At 43.2% G+C, this 25,001-nt stretch overlaps 1 protein-coding gene across 4 annotated transcripts in view; it reads left to right on the plus strand.

Annotated features, from left to right (window-relative positions):
• The first annotated feature begins 8,505 nt into the window (after nt 1-8,505).
• Nucleotides 8,506-25,001, plus strand: part of PPP6R2 (protein phosphatase 6 regulatory subunit 2) — a 148,156-nt gene continuing 131,660 nt past the window's right edge. For 2 of the 4 annotated variants that reach the window (XM_065551556.1, XM_065551574.1), the window contains exon 1: nt 8,506-8,729. The gene's annotated coding sequence lies outside the window, so the exon portion shown is untranslated. The remainder of the gene's footprint in view (nt 8,730-25,001) is intronic. The other 2 variants (XM_065551568.1, XM_065551564.1) reach the window with 2 other exon arrangements.

Genomic DNA, 25,001 nt, shown 5'->3' on the forward strand with positions numbered 1-25,001 from the left:
GCTGATCCCTTCCAACCACAACCAGGGCACGCTCGGGAAAGTGTGATTGTGTGACCCAGAATTCACCAAACAGGGGCAGGTTACTTATCAAATTGCTTGGGGTTTACGGGCTAGCATTTAAAACTTCCCCCGTTTCCCCTAGGTGACCATATGAGATATCACTCTCCTGAGGGGAACAGAGGCAGAAAGGGAGCAGATGGTGCAAGCGTCTGGGTACAGACCTGGTCCTTATGCTGCAATACTGCGTGCCACAATTATGCCAGACGAGTTAATACTGGAGTGGTACGGGAAAGTGTCCTACCATGGTGGATGAAATAAGGCAGCCCTTCCCAGAAACCTTCTGCAAAGGATTACAGAGTACCTCCATGAAAGCTTCCTAGAGATCTCAAGGGAGGATACCCGGGCCATCCCCAGGCACATAAACAGTCTTTTTCGGAGAGCACCCTCTGCATAGCTGGAGTGGCCACTGATAACTACTATCCCAATTTTTTAATTGAGATTCAACATTAAAAATAATAGCATGTAACTCCTACAGTTTGATTGAAAATGTGTACTCACCACAGGTGCCTTCCCCGGCATCATGCTCTGCCGACAATTGGTCCTATGAGGGGATGGGCTCCAGAGTTAAAAAAAGTTCTTGAATGTCAGGGAGAATGGATCCTCCGCTTGCCTGCCTCGCATTCTCCTCCTCCTCTTCAACAGTGTCCTCTTCGTTGTTGCCCGAGGTCGCCCGGGGCTCCTGGGAGGTATCCACAGAGTGTTTTGGGGTAGTGGTGGAGTTGGCGCCTAGAATTCCATGCAGCTCCTCATAGAAACGGCATGTCTGTGGCTCAGAACCAGACCAACTGTTCTCCTCCCTTGTCTTCTGGTATGCTTGCCGAAGCTCCTTTATTTTCACACGGCACTGCTGTGTATCCCTGGTGTAGCTCTTCTCCCCCATGCCCTGAGCGATTTTGGCATAGATGTCAGCTTTTCTTCTGCTGGATTGGAGCTCTGCCTGCACAGACTCTTCTCCTCACACAGCAATCAGAGCCAGCACCTCCTGTGTGTTCCATGCTGGAGCATGTTTGCGGCCTTGAGAATCCATGGTCAGCTGTGCTGACGAGCTCTCCACACCAAACAAACAGGAAATTCCAATTCAAAAGTTCCCGGGGCTTTAACAGGGGGGTGGCTGTTTCCTGTGTACCTGGCTGAAGTGCAGTGAAGTTGAAAGTGCTCTCCAGAGCAGTCACAGTGGAGCACTGTGGGACACCTCCTGGAGGCCAATTCATTCTAATTACACAGCGCTGTATCTACACTGTCCTCATGTCGACGCATGGATGTCGACTAAAGCACTACGCCTCTCGCGGAGGTGGAATACAGAAGTTGACTTTAAAAGCCCTTTAGGTCGGTGGAAGGGACTCGGTAGTGTAGACACATACATTATTAACTCAACCTAATGCTGCATATGTCGACCTAACTTTGTAGTGTAGAGCAGGCCTCAGTCTTGGGAGCTGTAACTGCCAAGGGAGACAACTGGAGATCACCCAGGATCTGTGCTGGACTCATGCCCATTATTGATCCTGTTTGAAGTGACAGTGTGTATTTCTATATTAATTATGGCTATCTGTTGTTTGTATGCATCTCAGATGTTATTAAAACTAGCATTACCGTTCTTATTCACAGTCATATTTTTGGTGAACAGCAGACCAGATATAATATATGTGTGGTGGCTACAGCTGTATGAGTTTAAATTAAATAAATAAATATGTAATATTTAATAATATTCTTTGATCATAAGAGCAGAAGGCATATTAAAGATGGGAAAAAGTGGTTTGGCTAAATTTGCTGGTATTTTTGGTTCATGTTGACTCCACTTTAATATTTTTCATCAGACTCCTCAAGCCCTTTCTCTAGAAATAAACAGGGATTTTAATTTTCTTAACGTCCTTTTAAATCTATGCTTCATTTGTCTTCCTTAATAACTTATTCTATATAGTTATCAAGGGAGAAATTCAGTCCTCTCTAGGGGGCCAACACCACATTAATGCTATTTTGTGGTTTTAAGTGGGACTTAAATGATATATAGGCCTTATGGTGGACTTCTGCAGAATAGCGATTTAATCCAATTTTCATACAATTATGCAGTGGGTTGGGTTGAACAGGTTAAGCCCTCAACAATATGAAGAATAAAGAACCTTATCTTGGCGCCTTGCATTTATATATTACAACAGAGTCATTAATTGGGTGGTTGTATACTACAGTACATCTGAGATAACAGTGTACCATAATACAATTTTTTCTGCAACCTTAGATGCATGTATATCTGAGATCCTGGAATCATAGAATCATAGAATATCAGAGTTGGAAGGGACCTCAAGAGGTCATCTAGTCCAACCCCCTGCTCAAAGCAGGACCAATTCCCAGCTAAATCATCCCAGCCAGGGCTTTGTCAAGCCGGGCTTTAAAAACCTCCAAGGAAGGAGATTCCACCACCTCCCTAGGTAACGCATTCCAGTGTTTCACCACCCTCCTAGTGAAATAGTTTTTCCTGATATCCAACCTGGACCTCCCCCACTGCAACTTGAGACCATTACTCCTTGTTCTGTCGTCTGCCACCACTGAGAACAGCCGAGCTCCATCCTCTTTGGAACCCCCCTTCAGGTAGTTGAAGGCTGCTATCAAATCCCCCCTCATTCTTCTCTTCTGGAGACTAAACAATCCCAGTTCCCTCAGCCTCTCCTCATAAGTCATGTGCTCCAGACCCCTAATAATTTTTGTTGCCCTCCGCTGGACTCTTTCCAATTTTTCCACATCCTTCTTGTAGTGTGGGGCCCAAAACTGGACACAGTATTCCAGATGAGGCCTCACCAATGTCGAATAAAGGGGAACGATCACGTCCCTCGATCTGCTGGCAATGCCCCTACTTATACAGCCCAAAATGCCGTTAGCCTTCTTGGCAACAAGAGCACACTGTTGACTCATATCCAGCTTCTCGTCCACTGTGACCCCTAGGTCCTTTTCTGCAGAACTGCTACCTAGCCATTCGGTCCCTAGTCTGTAGCAGTGCATGGGATTCTTCCGTCCTAAGTGCAGGACTCTGCACTTGTCCTTGTTGAACCTCATCAGGTTTTTTTCGGCCCAATCTTCTAATTTGTCTAGGTCCCTCTGTATCCGATCCCTACCCTCTAGTGTATCTACCACGCCTCCTAGTTTAGTGTCATCTGCAAACTTGCTGAGAGTGCAGTCCACACCATCCTCTAGATCATTAATAAAGATATTAAACAAAACCGGCCCCAGGACCGACCCTTGGGGCACTCCGCTTGAAACCGGCTGCCAACTAGACATGGAGCCATTGATCACTACCCGTTGAGCCCGACGATCTAGCCAGCTTTCTATCCACCTTACAGTCGATTCATCCAGCCCATACTTCTTTAACTTGGCAGCAAGAATACTGTGGGAGACCGTATCAAAAGCTTTGCTAAAGTCAAGGAATAACACATCCACTGCTTTCCCCTCATCCACAGAGCCAGTTATCTCATCATAGAAGGCAATTAGGTTAGTCAGGCACGACTTCCCCTTCATGAATCCATGCTGACTGTTCCTGATCACTTTCCTCTCCTCTAAATGTTTCATAATTGATTCCTTGAGGACCTGCTCCATGATTTTTCCAGGGACTGAGGTGAGGCTGACTGGCCTGTAGTTCCCCGGATCCTCCTTCTTCCCTTTTTTAAAGATGGGCACTACATTAGCCTTTTTCCAGTCATCTGGGACCTCCCCCGATCGCCATGAGTTTTCAAAAATAATGGCTAATGGCTCTGCAATCTGACCCGCCAACTCCTTTAGCACCCTCGGATGCAGCGCATCCGGCCCCATGGACTTGTGCACGTCCAGTTTTTCTAAATAGTCCCGAACCACTTCTTTCTCCACAGAGGGTTGGTCACCTTCTCCCCATGCTGTACTGCCCAGTGCAGCAGTCTGGGAGCTGACCTTGTTCGTGAAGACAGAGGCAAAAAAAGCATTGAGTACATTAGCTTTTTCCACATCCTCGGTCACTAGGTTGCCTCCCTCATTCAGTAAGGGGCCCACACTTTCCTTGATTTTCTTCTTGTTGCTAACATACCTGAAGAAACCCTTCTTGTTACTCTTAACATCTCTTGCTAACTGCAACTCCAAGTGTGATTTGGCCTTCCTGATTTCACTCCTGCACGCCTGAGCAATATTTTTATACTCCTCCCTGGTCATTTGTCCAATCTTCCACTTCTTGTAAGCTTCTTTTTTGCGTTTAAGATCAGCAAGGATTTCACTGTTTAGCCAAGCTGGTCGCCTGCCATATTTACTATTCTTTCTACACATCGGGATGGTTTGTTCCTGCAACCTCAATAAGGATTCTTTAAAATACAGCCAGCTCTCCTGGACCCCTTTGCCCTTCATGTTATTCTCCCAGGGGATCCTGCCCATCTGTTCCCTGAGGGAGTCAAAGTCTGCTTTTCTGAAGTCCAGGGTCCGTATTCTGCTGCTCTCCTTTCTTCCTTGTGTCAGGATCCTGAACTCGACCATCTCATGGTCACTGCCTCCCAGGTTCCCATCCACTTTTGCTTCCCCTACTAGTTCTTCTCTGTTTGTGAGTAGCAGGTCAAGAAAAGCTTTGCCCCTAGTTGGTTCCTCCAGCACTTGCACCAGGAAATTGTCCCCTACACTATCCAAAAATTTCCTGGATTGCCTGTGCACCGCTGTATTGCTCTCCCAGCAGATATCAGGGTGATTAAAGTCTCCCATGAGAACCAGGGCCTGCGATCTAGCAACTTCTGCTAGTTGCCAGAAGAAAGCCTCGTCCACCTCATCCCCCTGGTCTGGTGGTCTATAGCAGACTCCAACCACGACATCCCCCTTGTTGCTCACACTTCTCAACTTTATCCAGAGACTCTCAGGTTTTTCTGCAGTTTCATACCGGAGCTCTGAGCAGTCATACTCCTCTCTTACATACAACGCAACTCCCCCACCTTTTCTGCCCTGCCTGTCCTTCCTGAACAGTTTATATCCATCCATGACAGTACTCCAGTCATGTGAGTTATCCCACCAAGTCTCTGTTATTCCAATCACATCATAGTTCCCTGACTGTGCCAGGACTTCCAGTTCTCCCTGCTTGTTTCCCAGGCTTCTTGCATTTGTGTATAGGCACTTAAGATAACTCATCAATAGTCCCTCTTTCTCAGCATGAGACAGGAGTCCTCCCCTCTTGCACTCTCCTGCTTGTGCTTCCTCCCAGGATCCCATTTCCCCACTTACCTCAGGGCTTTGGTCTCCTTCCCCCGGTGAACCTAGTTTAAAGCCCTCCTCACTAGGTTAGCCAGCCTGCTGGCGAAGATGCTCTTCCCTCTCTTAGTTAGGTGGAGCCCGTCTCTGCCTAGCACTCCTTCTTCTTGGAACACCATCCCATGGTCGAAGAATCCAAAGCCTTCTCTCCGACACCACCTGCGTAGCCATTCGTTGACTTCCACGATTCGACGGTCTCTACCCCGGCCTTTTCCTTGCACAGGGAGGATGGACGAGAACACCACTTGCACCTCAAACTCCTTTATCCTTCTTCCCAGAGCCACGTAGTCTGCAGTGATCCGCTCAAGGTCATTCTTGGCAGTATCATTGGTGCCCACGTGGAGAAGCAGGAAGATTGCATTGTGATATTGTGTTGTTTGAGAAACAGTTTGTGATCTCATGGTTAAAGACTGTACCAGAATGCACATCCACGAGAACTGAGGTAGGATTTGACATTCAATCTCAACATTGATATTTCCTGACTTTTGAGGGGTTCTGACGATTCTGAGGCTCAGCCCCTGGGCATTTCACTTTAATGTTGTATAATATGGATCTTTTACATTTAATTTCCCAGGTTTTTGTTAAAGGAAAATAAGAAGGTGAGGAGTTTAAATGGAAATGAGCATCAGAACTTCCACGCAACAACAGACTTAAGCTTTCCAAGAGTTCTGGGCCTGTGGCATTTAGGAATTCTGCAGGAGAGAGATGCAAAGAGCTCCTTTCCTGCGGTGAAGGTAAGCTCCTAAACTCTAGGGGGCTCGGCCTCCCAAGAGTGCAGTTCCTGTGAAGCATCTAAGTACCACAAGTCCAGAGTTTCAGTTCTATGAAGTTCCTAAATTCTGCTGGACCACATTTTTGCACGTAAGGTCCTGCACAATTTAAGAGCATTACAGGACCGATCTTCACCAAAGCTCTGGCTTTGTCGAGCTATTGTGCTTGTGACATTCCAGGGTGCAATCCAGAGAATTGAGTTATTAGTTTTCAAATGATACCTCACAAGGCATACTTTGTACACAGATTATTACAATAGTGTGTAGGGTGTGAATACAGGGGTGCACTCAGTCACCCTCCCCCCTTACAAAGCTGCAGGAGGGTTAGCCACTGGCTGACCCAGAGGCAGCAGGTCAGAGCCCTCTTCCCTGGACAGCATGTCTGCCACCATGCTCTCTTTTCCTTTTATATGCACAATTTCCATATCATATTCCTGGAGCGTGAGACTATCACAGTCATTTGGAATTGGAGCCTTTAGTTTCGTGTAACCAGACTAATGGAGAATGGTCAGTTTAGTCCTTCGAACTTTCGGTTACAAAGATACAGCCGTAACTGCTGACAATATGCCCCACAAATATTTCACAATAAGAAGTATCACCTTGGAAACCTTTCTAGTTCGTATTAGAACTACATTGTTACCATTTGAGAGACAAGAATTTACTTGCTGCTTGGCGGGGGGAGGGGCAGCAGCACCAGCTGCCAGGGGCCGCCAACAACGGCTGCTCCCACCACCCCTGGGACCAATGCCAGGGGCCGCTGACAGTGGCTGCTCCTGCCGCCCGCCCCCAGGACCACTGCTCAGGCAGTCCCCAGGGCCAGCCGCATTGGCCACTGCTTGGGTGGTCCCTGGGGCCAGCTGCTTGGGCCGCCCGAGCAGCGGCCGGTGTGGCTGTCCCTGGGGCCACCTGAGCAGTGCCCTGGGGTCAGCCACACTGGCCGCTTTAGAAGTCACAGAGATCACGGAAAGTCACAGAATCCGTGACTTCCCTGAAAGACACGGGCCGTATATACTGTATAAGTTATACTAGCAAAAGCACTTTTTTGCCCATATAAGCTGTGTCTACATTAGGGGTGTGTGCCAGTATAGTGTTACCAGAAAACCCTTTCTATTGAAGACCTGGCCATAGGCTCCAAACCTGCAAATGCTTACACGTGAATAACTTTACATCTGTGAGTAACCCCTTTGACTTCAATGAAACCACACAAATGCTGAAAATTAATATGTTTGTAAGTGTTTGCAGGATGAGGGCCTAAATAAAACAGGCAAAGAGACGACAAGACACATTCAGAGACTAGGGGAAGTGATCCAATGTGACATTTTTCAAATCTCAATTAATCCTTTTCTTGTACAGTGTTGGAATGTACAGGGAAACTGACCTGATTTTAAAAAGGGGCTTCAGAGGAGATCCTGGCAATTATAGGCTGGTGGGACTAATTTCAGTACCCAGCAAATTGGTAGAAACTATAGTAAGGAACAGAATTATCAGACACATAGATAACGTGTTATGTTAGGGAAGAGTCACCATGGCTTTTGTAAAGAGAAGTCATGCCTCATCAATCTATTAGGATTTCTTGAGGGTGTCAACAAGCATGTGGATAAGGATGATTCAGTCAATATAGTGTACTTGGCTTTTCAGAAAGCCTTTGACAAGGACCTTCACCAAACTTATGAAACTAAGTCGCCATTCCATCCCTTGCCAAACACCATTCCCCGCCTCCACGGAACCTTCCCATCCCCCATTCCATCCCTCGCCAAATGCCATTCCCGCCTCCACGGAACCTTCTTACCCCCCATTCCATTCCTTGCCAAACACCATTCCCGCCTCCACGGAACCTTCCCATCCCCCATTCCATCCCTCGCCAAATGCCATTCCCCGCCTCCACGGAACCTTCTTACCCCCCATTCCATTCCTTGCCAAACACCATTCCCGCCTCCACGGAACCTTCCCATCCCCCATTCCATCCCTTGCCAAACGCCATTCCCGCCTCCACGGAACCTTCCCACCCCCCCATTCCATCCTTTGCCAAATGCCATTCCCGTCTGTCATGGAACGTCCCCCTCCCGTCTATCTTTCCTCCCTAGGCCCAATGGAACCTCCCTCCTCCCATGGAACCTTCCCCCCCCCATGGAACCTTCCCATCCCCCTCCCCAAGCCCATGGAACCTTCCCATCCCCCTCCCATGAAACCTTCCCATCCCCCCTCCCCTGGCCCAATGGAACCTCCCCCCTCCCATAGAACCTTCCCATCCCCAGGCCCATGAAACCCTCCCCCGTTCCTAGGCCCAATGGAACCTTCCCCTTCGCATGGAACCTTCCTGGAGCTTTCCCCTCCCCCTCCGGCTTCGCGCGCCCACCTCTCACTCCGGTGCCTCCCTGGGCCCTGCCCAGTCCCTGTTTCAGGCCCCGCCCCTCGGCTCCCTCCGCCCCGCCCCCTTCCCGGGTCTGGGCAGGCCGCTCCCGCCGCCATTTTGGAGCGAGCGATTCTGTGGTGGCCGAGCCCTCAGCCCCGGCGCTCGTTGACAGCGCAGCCCGGCCGGGGAGCGAGTCGCTGCCAGGCCCGGGGACGTGTCCCATGTCCGCGGCCTTGCCGGCCTCTGCAGCCCAGGGAGCAGCGGGAGCGGAGCTACGGGCCCGCCGCCGGGGAAGGCCGGGCCCGGAGCAGGTGAGACCCGCGGCTGGTGCTGCCTCCGGCTCTCTGCGGCCGAGCCCGGCTGGCGGCGCCCCAGCCTGCCCCTGACACCCCCGAGGGGTGTCTCCCCCTTGGGTGCGCCTCCCGTCGTGAGCCTCCCCTGAGGGGTCTGAGCCCCGTGGCTGTCCCTGAGGCCCCCCCACAGCCAAGGTGTCTGTCCCCCCCCCCAGAGGGGGCTGAGCCATTATGAGCCCTCCCCCCGCCCCAGTGGCTGCCCCCCCCCAGCCTCCAATGAAAGTCTTGACACCCCCCCCCGGTGTCTGCCCCTTTTGGATGTGCCTGCCTTCCTGAGCCCCCCTGCCCCAGATGTGTCTGAGCCCCCCCCTCAGATAAGCCTGTGCCTCTGAATGTGCCTGCCTCCCCCTGACATCCCTGAGCCCCCTCCCCCCTGCTTGCCTCCCTGTGACACCCTGAGCTCCGGAGGTGTCTGCTCGCCTCCCGCCCTGCCTGCCTCACCGTGACACTCCTAGGCCTCCTTCAGTGCGTCTGCCTCCTGAGTGCCCCCAAATGTCTCTCCCCCCCCCCGCCTGCCTTCCTCCTCCCCCAAATGTCTGCCTCCACAACACACCCCTGATCCTCCCTAGATACCTCAGCCTCCTGACCTGCCTCCCTCCCCGGGACACACCTGGCCCACCTGCATGTGGTACCTCCCCCATGACCCCTCCGACCCCCTGGATCTGTCAGCCCACTACTTCCCACCCTGACACCTTCTCAGTCCAGTGTCTGCCTCCCCCTTGCAACACCACTGACTCTCCTTGAATGTGTCAGTCCCCCGACCTGCCACCCTGTGACACCCTGAGCCCCAGATGTGTCAGCTTGCTAGGTCACCAGAATCTGACTATTTTTCTCCCATCCCTAGCTGAAAGGCACCTGCCTTCCCTGAAGGGGTTCCAGCCTGTGGATGCTGGGGAGGCCCAGTGTCTTGAAAGACCTCTCTCTCTGCCTCCCCTTTCTCCAGTCCTGAGGATCCTGCCTGATCCCCAGCCTCAGCCCCAACAATATGCCGCCTCCTGTGCGTTCTTTCTGCCACACCATCCTACTTTTCCCTTGGGCTTTTTAGCTGTATTAGCTACTCCTTTGACCCTTCACAAGTTTTGCTTATCTCACATTCACAGCCTAGATTTCATCTTTCAGAAGAACTTCTCAAGGCAAAGTATTTCCCCAACTCATATTTACATAATAAAATATGTATATTGGTTTACTACATCCTGTATATTTGTCCGTTTGAACAGAAATCAGTTTTTTAATGACTGAAACTCGCTCTTAATCCTCAAACCACAATTAACTACATGCTACTAAGTCGTTTTTGTTACTGTTTTATTTAAAACATAGCCAGCTGCTTCAGAAATTCAAAGTACCTTTAATTATGAAATGCCTTTTTTTGGGGGGTCTTATTTTATCAGAAGTTTTGAGTCTTATTTTATCCTTTTAATATAGGATTTGGGTGAATAATTCTAAGTTTCAGGGTCTCGTTGTATAAAGAGTTTGTTTAAATTTCACTTTCTTCTTGTATTGGAGACATTAAAGCTTGCTTTTTGGGGCTTCTGTAAAAGGTGGTGAGGAAGAGTGAGAGAGAGAATATTACAGCCTAGCCTTTTCTGAGTCATTCATAACAGTTGACTAAACACTGAAACTGGCAGAGGAGATCATGTTGGCAAGGTCATGTGGAGTCCATGGTCAGTTTGATTAGGAGGAATGAGTGACTTTGAATCTGTATTGCCTAGATTTGAATTAGGGAAGCCATTGGGCTTTGGTACGTATTGTATATGTGGAATAACAGTAATACGCTACTGCTATGATTATATAGAAATTGTGGTGGGAATTGTAGCAAGTCCATTTGTGGCTTCAGCCTTGGAACTTTCTTACAGGAAGATTCTATTTCTTGACAAATCTAGTGAAAGCTTCTTTCCTAATTTGAAGGTCTTGTTTTGTACTAGCTAGAGAAAATTAGGAAGTGAAAAAGGAGAAATTAAGACAAGTTTAAAAGGCTTTGAAGTATTTTCATAATCTTAAAAATATTATATTCATTTTGTTAACCTAGTAAAAGTTGAAACTGAAACTTATTTCCTTCGTGAAACCTTTTCCCTCTCAAGAAGGAAGAAAATTTGTGTTGCATATTTAGGCCCCAGTCCTGTAATAAATTATGCATGTGCTCGAAGTTAAGCATGTGAGTAAATATTTGCAGACCGGGGGTCTTATTAGGGTAGTTTGTCTGAGTTATAGAAAAAAATGGATAAAAATCTCTGATTTTTGCCAAAATTTTTGCTGTGACTCTTGTGATTTAACCCCCCTCCCCCCCCCCAACTATTAGGGCAACTTTGGCTGTCTTAGTGGTGGGAGTTGGTGGTGGTGTTATAGTAATTTTCCATAGCAACTGATTATGATACCATGGCAAATTGATTTAAGTTTTGGAATTTGCAAAAGAAGCAGATAAAGATCATGTCTTCATTGAAACAACCCTAATAATAAACATTGGTGCATCAGAATGGCAGAAGATTGGATATGAGCAGAATTGTTTTGAAGTTGACTGTTTTTCCATGTTTCTGGTGTGCTGGATTTTTCCTCATGACTATTGTACTTTATTGTTGTAGAATATGATGATTCATATTAAAAAGTTAGATTGTTGGTGGGGCTTCTGTTTGGGGACCCAAGACAGTAAGTATCCTAGCCTGAATCAAGGGGAAAACTTATTAGGCACTGGAGAAACTTTTTAGTGAAGGGAGAGCCTGTAAAGAAGGGATAGGCTTCGTTTTAACCAAAGGAGAAACAGACTGCTGGCATAGAAAACTTGTAATGTTTTGGGGGAGTCATTTTTACTTGGAGGTGCAGAAAAGTTGGGAGGTGCTGAAAGGCACTTATGTAGGAAAAAGCCCGGCTGCTGGGGATGTCAAATTATACAAAGGTAACCCAATAGTGAGGAAAAGAACAGAAATTACAGCTGTGCTGGAAGAGAGAGAGAGAGGCTGCCATCACAGATGTATGTTTCAGTAAAGTAAGTGTGTCATAGAAGAGTTAAATAAAAACTGGCACGTGATTCAGAAATAAAATCTTTAATATCTTTATTCCAGTCGGCTCCAGACTTTTCAGCTTGGAGGCTGAATGTATTACTTTAGGAAAGGTTAAGAGCTGCCATCATTACTTGTTTAGGGGCATAGTCTCTTCCCGTTTGTGGTCCCTGTGAGTAGGGAGCAGAAAACCCCCTCATGTCCCCCCAGCTGATGATTCCTTTGGTAGAGAGAAGTCACAAGTGAATATGGAGTTGGCAAAGGCACCTCTTTCCCTGCACCCTGTGGTGCATGGGTTGCATTGGGTGAGGAACTAGGTGGCATGAGTTGCACACGGGCTTTCCCCAGCTCTTGTAAACTGTTCTAACCTGGGCTAAGAGAGGGAATCGTCGTTCTGTACCTATTCTCTTCCCTTCTGATGGCTGTATGTGGGAGGGGAGCCATCCTTTCTATGCATTGCTCTGTGTTCAGGCATAGCCGGTCGAGTATACCTTGCTGTTCCTGGGGTGCTCACAGTCTGGCAGGTAAACAGGCAATAAACCCAACCAGAACTTCTCACCTTCCCCGGTGATGCTGCAAGTGGCGAGTGGGAGATCTGCTGAGCAGCTTCACCAGGAATAGAGAGCATCTGCTTAGAGCTCTCCTGGCTCTCACTACTGTGGCTGCAGGGGAAGCTAAGCTCTTTTGATTCTGATTCAAACACTTACATTCAAAAATGGCAGGTCACGACTCAGGGAAAATATTTAAAATTCATAGTCAACTATACATTTTCTTAACATGGTTGAAGCCTCAAGAGCCATAGATGGGAGACTGCTCTATTTATCAATGTAAGAAGCTTAACAAAAATAGGTGAACTAGACTGCTTGAAAATGGAAGAGGATCTTGATATTATAGGCACTTCTGAAACATGGTAGAATGCCAACATCCTGGGGATACTTGTGTATAAACTATATAAAGTGGACAGATTGGATCAAAGAGCTGGGAGAGTAGCACTATAACTAAAAGATTCCATAGAATTTTCTAAGATGAAATTACTGAGTGAAGAGGACTTGGAGGGATACACATCCCAAGTCATCAGAATACAAATATACTAGCAGTTTCTCTCTACCAGTTTCTAAATCAGGAAGTTGAAAGATTGTACAGTGCTGAGAGAGCTCAGAGCTAATACAACTGAATTAATGAGTTACTTCAACTATCTGTATAAACTGGTCAAATGTTGAGACACATTTAAAAAAGCAGTTTGTCCATATCTTATCCTTAACAGGGGTCTCCTACTTATTCTGTGGAGAGGGCAGAGTTCTGTGTTTGATTATGGTCTGTGGGCTAGTTTACAAATATAAGACAACATGCTACCCTTCTCTCCATGGTGAATCTTTCTTTGATATCAATAAGTTTATACAAAGATCAAGGACAGTATATGGCCCCTAGGTGATAACTAAACTTCTAGTTACTATTATTACTATTTAAATGCCTTGTTTTTTTCCCAATATCACTTAACAGGAACATATGCAATTTTTTATGACCACTACTATTTCTAAGCCTCTTGTTTCTCTTTCTTCCTTATTGCCCCTTCCCTGTGTTTGTGTGCCCCCCTTTCTTCTCTCTGCAGTTCCCCTTGCCATAGGCTTCTCTCCTCTCTGTTCCATTTGACCTGCTATAATAATCAGCAATGAAATAGTTAATGTTGACATTAACATGCTGTCATAAGGCTTTAGAATTAATACCTTAGTGAGAGATGCAGGTTGACACACACAGCAATTGTTTCAGGCATTGTCTGTTTGCAGACTCTGGAAGACTTCATTGTATTGGTTACATTCACTCCACAGTTGGAAGATGATCTTTCAAAACCAGGGATAGAACCAAAACTACCCCCCCCCCTCAAAAAAACAAAACAAAACAGATTTTTCAGAATTTGAGTTTGTCATGCAGACCACATAAATGCATTAAATAGCCAGGTCTGGCCTGCAGGCTAGGAGTTTGACACCATTCCCTTAAACGAGTGCTCTTTTGAATAGTTAGTTTTACAAACAAGGGAAGCTACTCTAATTTTAGTCCTAAATAATGCACAAGTTGGTGCAAGAAGTAACTCTAGTAGAAACATTACATAGCCACGAATAGAGTATAACTAACATAACATCTTTATGGGAAGGATCATACCAAAAATGAACTCTGCGGGGAGTTGAGAAAAATGAAGACGCTAGTTCAAAAGAACCTGAAGTGAAAAATAAGGAAATCAAAATCTTTAGTCTGAGCATGGAGAAGATAGGCAGCTGGTGACAACTAACTAGTATTGTCTCACTGCTTCCTTGTGGTCCCCTGTCGTTGTTGTATCTGTTGTCTCTCATCTTACACTTAGATTATAAGCTCTTTGTGGCAGGGACCATCTCCATATTGTGTTTGTACAGGGTCTAGTACAATGGGCCCTGATCAATGACTGGGGTCCCCAGGTGCAACTGCAATACAAATAATAAGTGATAATCTTAGGCAATCATGAACTCATCCATACTCCTACACAAAAAGGAAACAGGAAGGCAAGAGAAAAGAACATTATGGTTAAGTGGCAAAGTTCAGTAGGTTATTTAAGCCATACAGATAGGGCTTGAAAAATCTACTGGGCTGTGCAAATAGAAAGCTTTTTCAAGCAAATGCTATTAGATTCTGTAGAAGTTAAGCTTTTATTTTGAAACAAAATAAAACTGAGTTTCTAACCTTTATGGTTGCAAAAAACAAACAAACAACAAAAAACCCTTTCAAACATGAACCAAAAGTAACCTGTGCAGTGCTGTCTTAAGTTTGCAGACAGATTGCTTCCCTCCTCTGCTGCTGCTTCTATCTTTGCCTGGTTAAAGCAGAGTAAAAATACCAATCAGTCTTGTCAGTTTTCATTGCTTCTGTTCATAACCCTGTGGACAGCAATGTAATTGACAAGTATTAGGTCAAATTGATTCCGGTTTTGTTTAGCAAAGCTAAGAGTAGCAGCAGTACTAGAGGCAGATACTGGAGGTATTTCCTGAAAGAAGGATTAAAAAATGGATGTTGGGGGGGTGGGGTTCAGTAGTGGAGATCCTCCTACTCACCCTCACAATGCCCCAGGAGACTGAGGGAGGGAACAGCAGTGAAATTTTCAATGTGTTCTGGCCCTGCCTCCTTTGACTCCTCTGTCTTTGGCAGTCTTATCTGTATTGGCTGAAAAAATACATCTGAGGTAACGATATCTCCAATATGTTCTAATGAAAACAAATTCAGATAAATATTTTAGCTTTTCTTCAATGGCTTTATCCTTTTTACTTGCTCCTTTTACTTCCTGGGAGGCCAGCAGACCCCCACCAATTATTTCACAGGTTTCTTGGTTCTTATATGAATAATTTCTTGTTATTTATTGTCTTTAGCTATTGCTCTTCCAGTTCTCTAGTAACCCTGCAAAATATCCTCAGACATTTTAGCTATTATTATTTGTTCCTTTCTGTTGGTCTCATTTTGGCCAGTCTTCCACTTTTCGAATGGATACCTGTTAGCATGCTTAAACTTTAGCCAGCGCCTACTAGCCCGGGAGTTAAGCCTACTAACTATCCATAGTCCGAAAGACCACTTTCCAAAGTCAGACTCCATGCAATTTAAAATAGTTATTTGCCGTTTACTGGGAACTTCATTAATATTCTCAATCACCTTTCTGTTTAATAATTTTTTAAAAAGTAACTTTTGCATCTTGACTTGGTTTTGTTATATCTATTTTCCCTTCTTGTCTTCTCCTTTTTTTCTGTTTTCCTATAACAGATGAAGGTGAATCTTTTCCAGAGTTGTTTCTGTGTGTTCCTCTCTTCCTTTGCTCTCCCTCCACCCTTTTACATATCTTTCTTTAAATTATGCCCTCCACCATTTCCCCATGTTACCATTATATTTTCTGTCTCCCTTTTCTGGCACTTCTCCCCTTCAAATCCCCTTCCCAATGCCTTACTTTTTTTTTTAATAACATATCCCATCTGTCTTACACCTTCATCTCCATTCAGAGGGCATAGAAATTTCACTAAATACCAATAGCCAGAGAACTAAACTTATTATCCAAAGGTTCATATAGAAGATGGAGACCCTGTTGTCCAAGTATGATAAGATAATTTGGAACCCTAGCTACTAGAAAAGGTAAGGATATGGGGAGTCCTGCTAGAATGAACTCTGCTCAGTGGCTCCCATCTTTTCACTTCAGTTTCTTGCTAGGTGTTGGATAAATTTGAATGCCTACAAGAAATTGACCAACTGATGAAAGCCATGTTGAGCTTCAGTGAAGAATATCCCGTATTTATGTATAACCTTTTTATATGATTCAGTAGAATTAAGTTGTGCACTGCTTACATTGTAAGCTTTCTTGCATATATGTGTGTACAACATGTGTGGATTTCTGATCCTGACTGAGACCTCTAGGTGTTGTTAAAATTAGGGCTGTCAAGCGATGATAAAAAAAAATTGCGATTAATCGCACTGTTAAACTGTAATAGAATACTATTTATTTAAATATTTTTGTATGTTTTCTACATTTTCAAATATATTGATTTCAATTACAACCACAGAATACAGTGCTCACTTTATATTTATTTTTGATTACAAGTATTTGCACTGTAAAAAAACAAGAGATAGTATTTTTCAATTCACCTAATACAAGTACTGTAGTGCAGTCTCTTTATCATGGAAGCTAAACTTACAAATGTAGAATTATGTAAAAAACAAAACAAAAACCTGTATTCAAAAACAAAACGATGTAAAATTTTAGAGGCTGTAGGTCCACTCATTCCTACTTCTTGTTCAGCCAGTAGCTCAGACAAACAAGTTTGTTTACATTTGCAGGAGATAATGCTGCCCGCTTCTTGCTAACAATGTCACCCGAAAGTGAGAATAGGCGTTCTCATGGCACTGTTGTAGCCGGTGTTCCAAGGTATTTATATGCCAGATGCGCTAAAGAGTCATGTGTCCCTTCATGCTTCAACCACAATTCCAGGGGACATGAATCCATGCTGATGACAGGTTCTGCTCGATAACAATCCAAAGCAGTATGGACTGATGCATGTTCATTTTCATTATCTGAGTCAGATGCCACCAGCAGAAGTTTGATTTTCTTTTTTGGTGGTTTGGATTCTGTAGTTTCCGCATTGGAGTGTTACTCTTTTAAGACTTCTGAAAGCATGTTCCACACCTTTCCAAAATCTGAGAGGGACAGGCACTTCAGATACTTAAACCTTGAGTCGAGTGCTGTAGCTATCTTTAGAAATATCACATTGGTACCTTCTTTGCATTTTGTCAAATCTGAAAGTGTTCTTAAAAGGAACAACATGTGTTGGATCATCCGAGACAGCTATAACATGAAATATATGGCAGAATGCGGGTAAAACAGAGCAGGAGACATACAATTCTCCCCCCAAGGAATTCAGTCACAAATTCAATTAATGCATTATTTTTTTAACAAGTGTCATCAGCATAGAAGCATATCCTCTGGAATGGTGGCTGAAGCATGAAGGGGCATACAAAAAAGATCATCCTGGTCGACGTAACGATTCCGTTCGAGAACAGGACCCCGGCTTTCCGTGAAGCCCGAGCCCGCAAGCTCGAAAAATACGCCCCCCTGGCTGACACCCTGCGGACTAAGGGCTACGAGGTGCACGTTGGGGCCCTGGGTGCCTGGGACCCGTGTAACGAACGCGTGCTGAGGACCTGTGGGGTGGGCCGTCATTACGCACGGCTCATGAGACGCCTAATGGTCTCGGACACTATCCGTTGGTCCCGGGACATCTACATCGAGCACATCACCGGCCACCGCCAATACCGAGAGTGAGCCGGGGAGACCTCATGCACCCACAGACCCCCCCCTGTTGGACTCTATCCCCTGAGCCCTGAACCCACCAAACCTAACTGAATCCCACCACGTGAGGGTCACCCCATCCCCATTACCCAGCCCACTTACTTATACCCATGACTGTCTCTGCTTCCTGTATGGGTGATAGACCCTCTCCGCTTATCAACTGTTTCCTGATCCCGCCCACCGGTTACCCACCCCTCATTGGGGACATTGCAGTCTGTATATACTATGTGTGCTGCCCAACCCCAAAACACCAACATACCCCTATATTCTGTATGTTACCCCCAGTGACCAATAACTGACGCTTCAAATTTTTGTATCGTTTATTTTTTAAATATTCTCTAATAAAATTTATATCTGGCACGTAAATACCTTGCAATGCCAGCCACAAAAATGCCTGTTCTCACTTTCTGGTGACATAGTAAATAAGAAGAGGGCAGCATTATCTCCTGCAAATGTAAACAAACTTGTTTGTCTTAGGAATTGTCTGAACAAAAAGTAGGACTGAGTGGACTCCTAGGCTCTGAAGTTTGACATTGTTTTGTTTTTGAGTGCCGTTATGTAACAAAAAAAAAATCTACATTTGTAAGTTGCACTTTCAGGACAAAGAGATTACACTACAGTACTTGTATGACGTGAATTGAAAAAAACTTTTGTTTATCATTTTTACAGTGCAGATGTTTATAATCCAAAATAATATACACTTTGATTTCAGTTACAACACAGAATTTAATATATATGAAAATGTAGAAGAACATACAAAATATTTAATAAATTTCAGTTGGTATTCTATTGTTTAACAGTGGGATTAAAACTGCGATTAATCAAGATTAATTTTTTTGAGTTAATCGCATGAGTTAACTATGATTAATCGACAGCCCTAGTTAAAATACAAATAAATAATCTGTGAAACCGTATCGTCTTATTTTCTCCCTTATCCATCCTTCCTCTTGCTCTCATGCTGTTTGTGGGAATCACTTATTGCACCTTATTTCAAATTAGATTGTAAGCGTGTTAGGTCAGGGTCCATATGTCTTTCTATAAGTTTGTGCAGTGCCTAGCACAGTGGGGCCCTGATCCTTATCCTGACATGGGCCTATGGGCATTACCATAATACAAATGAGGGGAGGGATAGCTCAGTGGTTTGAGCATTGGCCTGCTAAACCCAGGGTTGAGAGTGGGGGAGGGACAGCTGAACTGCCGGGCGATTGATAGCCTGCTGGGCACCTGCCGCACAGGGAACTTAGGGGAGTGGGGAGCCGATCGGAGGGCTGCTGGTCCACCCTGGTTCCAAGCCCCCACCAGCCAGCTCCAATGGGCTGCTCTTTCTGCAAGCAGTGGACAAAGCAGGCGGCTGCCAAACAATGTTGTAAGGGAGCATTGCGCAACTTTAAACGAACATGTTCCCTAATTGATCAGCAACGAAACAATGTTAACCAGGGCGACTTTAAGTGAGGAGTTACTGTACTTATTAATGTTAGCTCCTATACCAGAGGATAGCAACTCTTACGTAAAGGCATTAGGTGTGATCCTGGTAGTTACAATTCAGTGAGCCTTGCTATAGGGGACAGTGAGATACATTTATGGAAACAAATTAAAAGTGGTTAGAAACATGGCTTGAAAAATTTTCCTGACATCTACTTGTCCAGAGTTTAAATCTACTAAGCCTGTTGAGGAAACTTGTGGTATTGTGTCCTCAAAATGTGCATATTTGATTTCCATTGGCACATCTGCATTCTGCCCCCTCACCCACCCATGTCTCCTTAAGAGATCAATTGTTCCTTCCCAGTGTATCGTTTTTATTCCCCAATCAATTTTGTCACATTTAATTTCAATCAGTTATGGTCCCTACAAAAAATAAATTTCGTCTCCTAATCAATCTGTACCTTGGGTGTGGCTGCTGCCGCCACCCTCCCATCCTGGGTGTGTTGGCGGCCCATGGCCTCCAGCTTCTGCTTCTCACTCCATTTCTTAAAGTAGTAGCAGCTCAGAGGCCATTCTACTCTCTCCCCTCCTCTTAAAACAGCAATACCTGGGCTGCTCTTCTCCTGCCTCCACAGGAGGGGACTACATCTCTTTAATTCCACTTACCTGGACAAAGCTTCTATTCACTTTTGAGTAAGTGGATTTTTCAAGCACTTCATATAAAACATGTGAAGGAACATAATATGGGGTGAACAAGCACAGCATCTGTGCAGGAAGATTATCTCCAATTTATTTGAATCCTTTGAATGTGTCAGTAAAGTAGTGAATAAAAGAGAAGCAACTGACGTGTTTGGACTTTCAATAAATGTTTGACAGAGGGCATCACAAGAATTTGTTAAGGTAACTAGTAGTCATAGGGTGAGAATTTAGTACTGTCATGAATTAGAAATTGGCTACTAGACAGAAAACAGCTTTCAGCATGGCAAAAGGTTATCAGTGGGAAACACTGATCTGTAAAAGCATTAGTGGCATTTCATATATTAATTTATGATCAGGAAAGGGAGTTAATGATTTGGTAATTTTTGTAAATGACAAAAATTATTTACATCTGTAAGATGACTGAGAGGAACTCATAAGGACGTAATGAAACTAGGTGAATGGGCAGCATGATGGCACAATAATTCAGCATTGACAAATACAAGGTAATGTATGTAGGAAGGAAAAAAAATTACTAATCATTTATGTTATTGGGTTTGAAATTAACTGTAATCAGTTGAGGTGGGAAAAAGATGGGCAGCTTTATGAATATATGTTCTTAATGTGTGGAAGCAAAACAAAATGTTGAGATGTATAAAGAGAGAGTGGGGTGGAAAATAAGTCTGAAAATAGCAAAGTGCCATTATATAAATTGGTGGTATGCTCTCACATTCAATACAGTGTTAAGTTCTTCTGTTTTAAAAAGATGTAGTTGAAATAGAAGGGATCCAGAGACGAGTAGTGAAAATTACTTGAAATATAGAAAGACTTGTATGTGAAGAGATACTGAAAAGAATTGGACTATTTAGTTTAAAGAGGAGACAAATTAAAGAGGCATGATAGAGGTATATAAAATGTATGTTATAGAGTTGTAGGTTACATGAATGGTTCTTGTATAGCATCCTTTTTAATACAAGAACAAAGGGACATCCGATGAAATTGAAAGGTGACAAATTTAAAACTACCAAATGGAACTGCCTTTACATGGTGTGTAGCTAGTCTGTGGAACTCATTGCCACAATATATCATTTAGGCCAAGAGTTAGTAGGATTCAAAAAAAGATGAGTTATTTACAGTAGAACCTCAAAGTTACAAACACCAGAGTTATGAACTTCCCAGTCAACCACATACCTTATTTGGAACGGGACGTATGCTATCAGGAAGCAGAGCGCGCACACACACACAAAGCAAATACAGTATAGCACTGTTTACATGTAAACTACTAAAAAAAAAGAAAAAGGAAAGCAGCTTTTTTCTTCTGGCTAGTAAAGTTTCAAAACTGTATTAAGTTAATGTTCAGTTGCAAACTTTTGATAGAACAACCGTAACGTTTTGTTCAGAATAACGAACATTTCAGAGTTACGAACAACCTCAATTCCCGAGGTGTTCATAACTCTGAGGTTCTACTCTATTAGGGTAATGAGGCCATCCATGTATTAGATAAGAGAAAATGTGGCATGAATCAGCCACTTGGAGATGCTCAGACACTATGTTAATGGGAGCCAAGTTATTCCATCATGGTTCACTGTGGGGATTCATGCACCTAATTCTGAAGCAACTGATACTGGCCACTCTCAGAGATAGGATGCTGGACACAATGGACCATTGGTCTGACCTGCTGTGGTATTTCCTATATTCTTAAACCCAGATTGCCTCCCCAATTCATTTCATGTCCTTACTTCTGCGGCTGTTTATAGCAGTAGATTGAAACTTACAGTCTTAAGATTCTGAGGAGCAGTAATGATATTAACCAGATTCTTTAAATTGTTACTTGGGGATTCTGTGGTTAGTTATTGTGACAGGGGACTCAGGGCATGTCTACAGTACTGGAATCATCTGGTGAAGATGCGCTATGCTGATGGGAGAGTGCTCTCCTATTGGCATAATTACTGCACCTCCGTGAGAGGCGGATGCTATGCCAGCGAGAGAGCGTCTCCCACGGACATAGTGCTGTGTGAACAGCCCTTTAAGTCAATATAACTTATGTCACTCAGGGAGGTATCGTTTTCACACCCCTGAGCAATTTAAGTTACATTGACTTAAACGGTAGTATAGCCCAGCCATCAGTCTTCAGTTTGCTCAAACTCTTCAGTGAGTTTGAGTTAATGGTACTCGGCAACTCCAAGGATTAAAGAGAGTGTTCCACTGACATAGCATTTGGATAAACCTGGGTCTGTCTGTCACTGGAAAAAATGCTTTGTTTGAAAATTATTTTTAGTTTCAGGTGTTGGTACACAACAGTGTTATGCTCTTAACAATACATACAAATCAATAACCTGAGCTTTTTTCTATTTTTTAAAACATGGCAATTAAAACTTAAATTCAGACAAGATTGGGATGATAATTGAGGTTTTATGACAATAACATTTTTGAAAGCCTTTGAATTACTATTGCTCTTTGAATATTACATTGTGTACTCTTTCTCTCTATGGTATTTATAGTGGCCCAGCACCAGACTATGTACTGCCTATCTTTTATGGGAAATTCACGTTAGTGTGTATATAATCTATTAGTCCTTTATTAAATCTTGTATAAAAGACACCAGCCTCAGAGAGGCCCCTTTGCTTCCCAAGAATTTGAAGTCCTGATATTTTCTGTTCCAGAGTACATTGATTTGTTTTTTTGGCAATTAAAATTGCTATTAAGGCTATCAGTGTGAACTTGTTCCTGGAGTTTGTGCCTAAAATGTGTTGAACTGTAATGAGTGTAAACTTTATATTCATAAAATCCAGAACAAACTGAGCTATAGAAGATGTGCAAGGATTGCTAATTCTGTGTATTTGAAGGGTATTGCCCATATAGTTATGAAGCTTCCTCGTGATGAATATTTAGCACTAAGACATGCTATGGAAAAAAAACTTAAAATCATGGGCTTATTATTTACTCATGTAGAATGTGCTGCTTTCTTGCCTCTAAGGATTAAAGAACTAAAAATGATTTTTTAAATATCTTGTTTAAAGTGATATTGTTTTATCAGAATTGTAATAATAACAGAACATATAGGTAAATTTATAGCGCCAGTGTGTTCTGAGGTCCAACTAGTTCTGATCACAGTATTCAAAAGAATGTAAGCATTTTAACATATATATGGTATTGTAGTAGAACTGTTGTAGATGTGATTTTATTTTTTAATGTTTGGAACTATTTTACAATTTATATCTTGCATGAGATATTGTTAAAGGAAAACTGTAAAACGTTGTGATTTTTGTTTGCTCCATTATGATGATATAGTACTGACAATATAGGTGAAGTTGATTTATAATACTTTACCTTCCAATAGAGTGCAACAGGATTTTTCAGTCTGCAGATATTGCTTCCTAATTGTCCATCAGGGTCTGATGCAATTGCAGCATTCCCTAGCTCTCAGCTGCAGAAAAGAGATGAAGTCCAGAGTCAAACATCTGCATGTCAAATTACTTATTACCAGAGTGGATTTGCTATGAAGTAACATTTAAGTTCCCCACCAGGATGATCTAAAACATTTATTTGGATCATAATTGCCAATTTATTAGCTTAGCCTATGTCTGGAAGAATTTATAGTTGGCTGTGAAGTTACAATTTTCCTGGCCTAAACAAGTTTTAACCTAAAATATAGTTGACATCAAAGTCTTGTTCAGCAATGTGAGAAATACATGTGGACAGAGAAAATTGTTTAATGGAACATTTGAAGAATGCTGTTGGAGGGTAAATCAATATTAAAATTGAAATCTAGTATTCGGTTTCATTTGTTTAAATGTTTTAAATATATTAGTCACTTAGTCTTTAACAAGATTGTTTGAAATTTTGTTTTATATTGAAAATATTTAACTGTTAAATCTCTGCACATATTCATATGGGAATTGAGATAAAAATATAGATTAATAGATTTTTAAGGCCTTTATGAAAACGTAATCTTACCTTCTGAAAAATCACAGGCCATAGAATTTCTTCATTGATTCCCTGTGTCTAGCTGAATAATTTGTGGCTGCACTAGAACAGAGAGCATATCCTTTTGTTTATTTTATAACTATGTTGCAATTCACCATTAGCACAATATAAATTTACTGCTCGTTATGTGCTTTGCTTTGATTTTGATTATTTACTCATAAATCTTGCAAGTTCAGCAATTGTTTCACATTTAATAAAAATAATTAAAATATAGGTCTAAACCCCCCTGCAAATTCAGTTCTTAAAATAGCCTTGGGCATTAGCTGGAAGCTTGATTGGATGGCTAGTGGGTATGGATAATGTTAGTCATTGAATCAGGGAAATCTTTGATATTTTTTAATTTGGGGATTTCATAGCCACAGAATAGCTAGAATTCTTTCTGTGGGATGCATATTGGATTACTATGGCATGTTGAACCTTCGCGTTTTCCTGTAGTAATTTTCTATTAGAAAATCCCTTAGTCTCTGCTATTTCAGACTGAATCTTTTGAAGCACACATGGTTAGGTTAATGTGTGCCTGTTTAAAGCGTCCGTCCAGAAACACAGACCTTTTCATTTTCAGATAATGTCAGTTGAGTAGGAGACATCTTGGTGTCAAGAAAAATTACTTAAAGGAAAGCACAGCACTCATCCAGAAGAGGGAAACAAAGGCAGACTCCTCTGTTTGCTGTTTGGCCAAAGAATCTTTTGATGGACAGTTTTATGCAATTTAGTTCACATTATCCTTCAGCTGGTGACCATTCTTATATCTGTACCTCATTACTATTTGAAGATTGGGTGCAGGTGTGCTCTCCTATCCGACAAACTGCAGTCCATGTCTGTAGTTGTTCAAGATGATTCTGTTAATGTTTAAGAATTATGTTAACACTGGTGTTTAGGAATCCATTGTCTTGCGTGATCCTGTAGGACTTTCTATCTGTCCCTTTCCTAATCTGTAAAATGGAATAATTGTCTGTCACAGGAGTTGTGTGAAAATTAGTACATCAGTATGAAAATGTAAAGTGATATTTAAGTGCTATTATGTTCTCTTAACCTTGAAGTCTGAAGAGAGTTCCAAACTGCAAATAGATACTGGTGGGGTGAGCTCCATGAACCTCATGAGTAAAGTCCCTGATGATCATATTTATAGCAGTTGTTAGAGGAGCCACTGCAGTACTGCTTAGTTTGTATGAAATTTTGAAATGGGAGGAAGCTTTGCAGTTGTAAAGTAAAGGAGGCCTAAAGAGTTATTCTTTAATTTAAAAAATCATATAGGTATTTACTGTTTTGCTGTGATAACTTTAGAAGTCA

The sequence above is a fragment of the Chrysemys picta genome, chromosome 1 (assembly GCF_011386835.1).
Source record: "Chrysemys picta bellii isolate R12L10 chromosome 1, ASM1138683v2, whole genome shotgun sequence".
NCBI lineage: Eukaryota > Metazoa > Chordata > Testudines > Emydidae > Chrysemys > Chrysemys picta.